Here is a 7826-nt window from a genome sequence, read left to right on the forward strand (position 1 = left end):
GTCAGTACAAGAGAACCAAGCACATTGACATTAAACATCACTTTCTCAGAGACAATGTTGAAAAGGGGAATATCTCAATTAACTTTTGTAAAACTGAAGATCAAATTGCTGATATTTTTACTAAAGCTCTGAGTATGGATCACTTTGAAAGGAATAGACTAGAACTAGGTCTAATCTACTCCTCCTACTAAGTTGAATCCTAGTGATTGGCTAGAAAAGGCATAATAAGATGTAGATAATTAAGTACAATGTGCTTGATTCAGCTTTGGGCTTGTATTAAGCTCACATACTTGCTTGAAAAATATGGTTGATAACTGTGTTGCATGATACTAATATGAAGTGTTGAAGCATTATTGTAGAAACAAATAAGGAGTTGCTAAGGAGTTGGTTCTTTGACTCAGGTACGTGCCATACTGTCTTAAGTCACTAGGACTTTATATCCTAAAATTATTGCTATACTCAGACTTTTAATTCCGTTGGCATCGCTTCCAATCGTCTTCTAGTCAAAGTGTAAGGGGGAATCCTAGTGCAATTAGAGATCAATTACTCCTGAAATCCTAAAAGTCAAAGTAATCGTTATAAGAGTCCCGTTAAAACTCAAATTTGGTCACCTTCTCTCTTCCAGTCAAATCAGGAGTAACGCCTTTAAAAGGCTCTTATGATCAGCTTCTCTAACCTCACTGTTTCTCTCAAACCCTAAGCAAGAATCAAAAGCAATTATCAAGAACTAATTCTCTCTTTCTCTACTTCGAGTCTCTCATCTGATCACCATGCCTAAAGCCAGTCAAACACCCTCTAAAGCTAAACCATCAACCAAGGCTAAAGCAAAACCAAAATCTTGAAGCCCAAATCGAAGAAAACTGCCTAGTCATCAAGAGAACCCACACCCATACATATTCATTCTCCTTCGATATCCTTCACTATACATACATCATCATCCCATGTTCCTACTGTTCATATTGTTCCCATCATTCCCACCTCCACTGTATTCCCTCCTCCAAAAATAACTACCCATGCACCTGAGATTCTGTGAAAAATACCTTTAAGTCAACAAAGGTTAAAGCCACTCCAAGAAAATCTGTCAAGAAATTACCTGATGTTGCTACGTAGGGTGACACTGTAGCCAAGAAATCTGCAGTTTAGGGGGAATCAGTGAAAGTTACTACTGATCAGGTACAACATCCTCCTTCCAAATTAGATGTTTTGGTGTCTGCTATGATAGGGGTGAAAAAGAAGAAGAAACTGTGAACAGTCATGAGGAACATGATGCTTAAAACATAGCTAATGAAGAAGAAAAGAGTGAGAATGAGGGCGCATCTGGAGATGAGAAGGAAAGTAATACAGAGGATAAGACAGGTGAACAGGCTAATGATTCTGCAAAAGAAGAAAATTAGAGTGAAGAAGAGGAGGTTTCTGAAAGTGAGGGTGAGGATCAAGAAAAGGTAAGTGAGAGTGAAGGAGGTGATGAAGAGAATGGGGAAGAAGAGGGGAATGTGAGTGAGGTATCTGAAGGTTCCATGACAATTGGAAACACTATCATAACCCCTTCAGAAGAAATTGGTGAAGAGACATGGGCTCAAGAACCTGGGTCTCTGTTGACTCCTTTCACTAGAGATGAAGAAGTTAGCAGCGATGAAGATAATGTGCCACTATCTGAGGTAGGGAAGAAATCCAGGAAGACCACTATGAAATCTACAAAGTTAGAAGTCTCAACAAGGAAGGGAGTGGTTCCTCCTGCCAGAACTCCTCTCACGAGGAGTAAAGGAAAGGTTGTTGATGCACAAATCATTAAGGAGTCTAGAAGTGCAAAGAAGCCAAAGAAGAAGGTTTCAATTGTGGAATATGTTATTGAGATGGATGGAGAAGATGAATCTGACTCTACCTTGCCGGCAAAGTCTGCTACACTAAAGAAAAAGGGTGCCAAAGTCACCAAACCTGCTACCTCTTCTACAAGGGCCAGTAGAGGTAAGACAAGAAAGAATGTGTCAGCTGCAGTTGATTGACACACAGAGTTCAAAAACAGAAAAGTGCTAAATGGGAAGATTCTTGCGAACACTGATGATAAGGGGATGGCTCAATTGGTTGAAAAACTTGAGTTACAGGAGTGGAAGCACATGTTTTTCAAAGCTTTCCCCCAGTATGTGTTCATGTTGTGGTGGAGTTCTAGGCAAATTTCACATTTGATGGGAAGGTAGTCAAGAGTAAGGTAAAGGGGCTTTGACATGGAGTTTGATGTTGAGGAGCTGGGGATACTTCTGAATATCTCTTCTTTGGTATTTGAAAATTACTTGAAGAAGAAGTGGCCAGCCATAGACAATGATGTTGACACTGCATTGTGGTCACCAGGAAGTTCTCCCAAAATTTGAACTAGATGCTCCCCAAAAAGTGTACAAGACTGATATGACTCCATCCCATAAGTTATTGTTTCATTTTGTCAACTTCTGCATTCTTCAGAGGTCTGAGAGAAGGCATGAAGCTACTCTGCTGGACATGGCTGTGATGGAGCTGCTTGGCACTGGTAGACCTATCAATCTTCCTAGCATGATGATTCAACACATGGCAAGAGCTGCAGATACTTCCAAACCCAAGCATGCTATGCCATATGGCTTCATATTGACTGAGTTGATTGACAAGCCCAACATTGCCTTACCTGAGCTTAAGTTTGGAAACCATAATGACGTTTTGGATGTTGTTACCCTCAAGCAGTGTGGGTATGAGGAGATCAAGGCTAGAGGACCCACATGATCTGCTAAGAACTCAGCAAGAGGTTGGAGTTGGTTGTTGAAGAGAATGCCAAGCTTCGTGAAGACAATAATAAGCTGAGAAAGGAAACAAAGCAACTCATGGAAGAGCTCAGAAGAGACAGGAAGGCTCATGCTCAACAGATTGCCACCCTTGTGAAAGCTTTGACCCCCTCTGCTTGTCACCCATGAACCTGTTCCTTCCTAGTGTCCTTAGTTCTTTTGCTATTCAAGTGATGCCTTATCTTTTGTTCTTTTTATCTTAGTCTGAGTAGTTTGCGATATGGTTAGTTTATTTTATTCTAATGATGAAGACAAGGCCCTGGGCTTCTTTTGGCACTACTTAATATCTCTTATTGCTCTGCTTTACTACTTTGTACTATATTAGATCATCAGCCTAGTCTACTTTCCTTTTCTTTAGCTTGTGTTATAGCACGTTTGGCCTTGAATCTTACATTATCTGTGCTTAATGTCTAATATTTTTTTTTTGTGTTTTCAATGATGCCACAAGGGGGAATATAAGGTTGGAAGGTGTTGTAAATATACATGTATGTCAATAGTGTTGGAAGGTGTTGTGAACATACATGTCTGTCAATAGTACTTGTTATAATTATCTGGTTCTGATGTGTACAAAGTTTGTCATCATCAAAAAGAGGGAATTTGTTGAGTATTGAAGCTTTGATGATTCACAAAGTATGATTAAATGTTCAAAGAACCAGATTCTCAACGTAACTGCTTAACTATTCTGAAAAAAACCAACTCCTCGAGAGAAAGAATCAGCTTCTCATGAGTGATACTTGTACGTCTGTACAAGACACTAACTTTATCTTAAAGTTACCCAGGCCCGAGCACTACTAGAAATTCGGCAAAAACCGACCAAGGTCGACCGACCAACTTTGGTCGGTCAAAAAACCGACCAAAGTTGGTCAGTTTTTCAAAAAAAATTTAAATCTTTTTTTTTTTTTACGAAACCGACCAACTTTGGTCAGTTTTCTTTGGCGCAAAAATGCGGGAAACTATTTTTGAGTCCCGCGAAATTTATGTTTCAAGAAACCGACCAACTTTGGTCAGTTTTTCAATTAAAATAAATAAAAATTAATATTGAAAATACCGACCAAAATTGGTCGGTTAATTCGGCCAGTCATTTAAAAAAACCGACCAACTTTGGTCGGTAATTTTACTTTTTAATAAAACCGACCAACTTTGGTCGGTTATTTTCATGCGAAAATATAATTAAAGAGTATAAATCAAATAAAAGACAGTCTTAAAATAAAATGTACCAATGGTCTAGTGGTAGAATAGTATCCTGCCACAGTACAGACCCTGGTTCGATTCCCAGATGGTAAATCTTTTTATTACACAATTAAAATACCGAACAATTTTGGTCGGAAAAAACCGACCAACTTTGGTCGGTTTTGTTTTTGCAATATTTTTTTTTTTGAATTTAATTGACCGACCAAATTTGGTCGGTATGCCTTTCCGACTACAAAATTATCGTCCACGCGTAAATGGTCGTATTTTGGTCGGTTTTTGGCCATTACCGACCAATGTTGGTCAGTTCTTTTGGTCAGTTTTTACCGGATTTCTAGTAGTGGAGGTTGGTGGAAGATGGCTACTATAAGTGATAAGGGTGTTGCTCAAGAAGATATGGATAATTCAGCCAGAGACTAAAGTCCCAAGCTTGTGGAATCCTTGGAACAGTAGGAGTCCTATCAAAGAGGAAGTTGACTATGAATTGGACTCCTAGAAGATCTCAACTTGTGTTTTAAATGGGATTTACTTTGGATTTCTGAACTATCCTTTTTACACATCAACTAAAGTGGCATAAGTTGTTTATTTGTGTTGAGTACTTGCCTTGTATTCTTCCCGAGTCAGTCTAGTGAATGTATTTTAGGAAATTGAGTTGTAATCAAGTGTCATAAACAATTAGTGAGTTGGAGTGAGTATTATTTTTTACAAGTTAGAGTAAAATGTGAATCATATATGAGTAGTAGGAATACTGGAGAGTATTTAATTATAGTCTTGTAATTGATACATTTTGGTTCATTGTTCTAGTGGAGTTGGAGTTGAAAATCTTACGTGGTAGGTCGTGATTTTTGCACCTTTTGAGCCGGTTGATTTTCCACGTAAAAATCGTTGTGTTCATTTTATTGCTTGTTAACTTTATGCTTAAGGAACACGGTAAAGAACCAAGTTCTTTAGTAATCCATACGGACACTCAAATTAACAACATTATATCGACTCATTTGGACTTTCATTCCACAAATAAAAATTCCGACTACCATGAGAAGAAAATATACATTTAAATAAATGAATTTCTAACAATCAGAACATAAGGATGTAGAGACGGAAAAAGAATTACTCCATTTAGGAGTATTCTAACGTCATGACTCATAGTTATAACGGAAGGAAACCTGATGGTTGATAATAAATGAATTTCTTACCAAAAAAATGTGACGTGATATATTTTCATCTCTCATTTTGGTGAGCAAAATGATATATATCGGGTAACTGTGTTGATGAAGATAGCGTGTTCGATGAAATAATTGAGATGAGTCCAAGTTGATCCACACACAACCATAATAAATAAATAAGAAATAATTGCTTTTGTTTAGGCCGACAATCAATGACATAAGACATTGAAAGATCCATTTGGGATATGAAAGGAACTCTTCAACCCACCTTTGAAGCAAATTCAGTGAAATCTTAGCAAATCATGAGATTTTCTTGTCTGCATGCATGTGCTTAATTGTAGGAACCATTTCTCACCATGAAAAATATTCTACTCAAATTTTTTCTTATCTGAATGCTGTGCTTAATTGACGTGTGCAACTATATGCAAGTAATTCGGTCAATGTTTTACTTCTTTCTAGAACATTTATTAGACTAGTGAGGGTAAAATTTATAAAAAAATTAATTACTTCTTTCTTGGTTTTCTAAAACAATTTGGCACAACTGTTTTTAGAAAAACTGACGAGTAAATAGCACCAGGAGGAGTATAGTTTTAACATATTATCGCAGGTTTATTATCATATTTATCAGTTACCAATTAATTAATGTTTATTATCCATTTTAAACATTGTCAGTGCAAAAAAACACAAAACTCCAAACAAGATACGTCCGAGGGGGAGATGATCACTAGTGTACGTAGATAATCTTGTCCTAGATTATTTGTATGTTGAACGACCAAGATTTAGAAGTTCTTCATGTTTCATGACTGCGTATCTGTTAAAAAGAGTAGACCAAATAAAGAAGATTTGAAAGACCTGATGTAGCTAAAAAGGACAAGGTCATCATCTTTAGGAGGAAATGGAGCAGCACGAGTTGGGAGAGATTGTGGAAAATAATTGGTGCATTTTCAGCGCGCGCCGGAGAATAGGTTTCGGGTTCCTATTGCCTTTCCATCTCTGTCCGGCTGATACTCGCACAAATTAAAGACAACTCTCGCATTTCTTCTCCAGAATGATTATCCATACCTTTTTACCGTGCTTGAGCAAATTACTTATTGAACTTTATATGTAGGAACTAGTTTAATTTCAGGACACGCGCTTTGCCCATGAATATTATCTCAATGAGTCTGAACCATTAAAAAATTATAAAAATATTATAATAAAAGTTATGTTTGAGTGATAAAATAAAAGTTATAGAAACAATATGAGTTCTTGAAAATGGTATTTGTTGATTCTATCTAACTAACATAATAAGCAGAGAAACTATACCCCTTATCAGTCAATATATTAAATTAACTTAAAATTTATTGCAAATTTTATAATATCGTTATTTCCATTTCACAAGTTATGATTCTTCATTTTTAGTTTTAGCAAGAATGCATTAACCCTTGAAAATTTAAGAGTTATTCAGCTAAATTTTATTGGAAAAGCAATATATTCCTAAGCTCATAATAAAAGACACAAACAAGTCAACTAACTGACAGAAGATGCATTTTTTCTCGCTGAGAAAATACAAATTGTTCTATTAATTTAATCAATAAAAAAAATTATTTTCGACAAATTAGTAAGGAACTAATCGTCTATGATTGTAATAGAATTAAATGTAATTCGCATGTTCAAAAAAAAGACCATGTTAATACTATCCTAGAAGCAATAAAACTATAAAATTCAAATTATATTTAATTTTACATGCTAGACAAAATCTTAATGTTTGAAGAAAAAATTAGATTTTCCAAAAGTATAAAAGCTGATGCATAGATCAATTTTGACTATGTGGTAATTAACTCTATATAACTCACTCTATAAAATTTTCGGTTGTTAGGTATCTTAATTAAATACTTATATTTTTGTTATGATTATTTTCTCGAACATCAACAACTATTTTTATTCTTTGAGAATATTTGTTTTTCAAATTCAACACATGACAAATAACCAAAATGATTTTCAAAATAATTCTTCCAACTAACACTAACAATTCTTTTTCAAAGCCAAAATCTTCATTGTTTTCCGATAAATAGAATATTTGACTTTGTTCTTTTATACGTTTAAGCTTCATAATCTAGTAAGGATATTTTGGTTTTTTGTATTTAGAGGAAGAAAAGTACTTATAGTTGCAAATTAATTATGTCTATCAACGTTCTTTTTTGGTATTATTAGGATTATTGTTCTATACGGAAGAAACATACTTATAATTACACAGTAGTAGATATTTTATTCAAATCAAATAAGGAGAGAATTTATATATAAATAAAAGCTTACTTGAGTTTAAATTCTTAAATATTAGGACTTCTTAAATAGTTCAAATAAGAAAATATTTAATAACCAAAACTTTAGTTGAGTTCAAAGTACTAAATATTAGAAAAATAAATGTCTTAACTAATATAGTACTAGTCTCTATGTTCGTGCGATGTACGAGTTATCTTTAGGTATTAAAGATAGAACTGTTTACAGAATTCTTGTAACGATTCTATTCTCGACCAAAGTCTGGTCCTCTTTAGTTTGGCTACTTTGAAAAAAAAATTGTTATCCAATTTAAATTCATTTTCCTATCTTTACTATAATTCTCAATTATGTATTCTATAAAAGTTAACTTAGTGAATAGGCAAAGTCTTCGATTTTACAATTTTATTCATCT

The sequence above is a fragment of the Nicotiana tabacum genome, chromosome 19 (genome assembly GCF_000715075.1).
Source record: "Nicotiana tabacum cultivar K326 chromosome 19, ASM71507v2, whole genome shotgun sequence".
NCBI classification, from domain to species: domain Eukaryota; kingdom Viridiplantae; phylum Streptophyta; class Magnoliopsida; order Solanales; family Solanaceae; genus Nicotiana; species Nicotiana tabacum.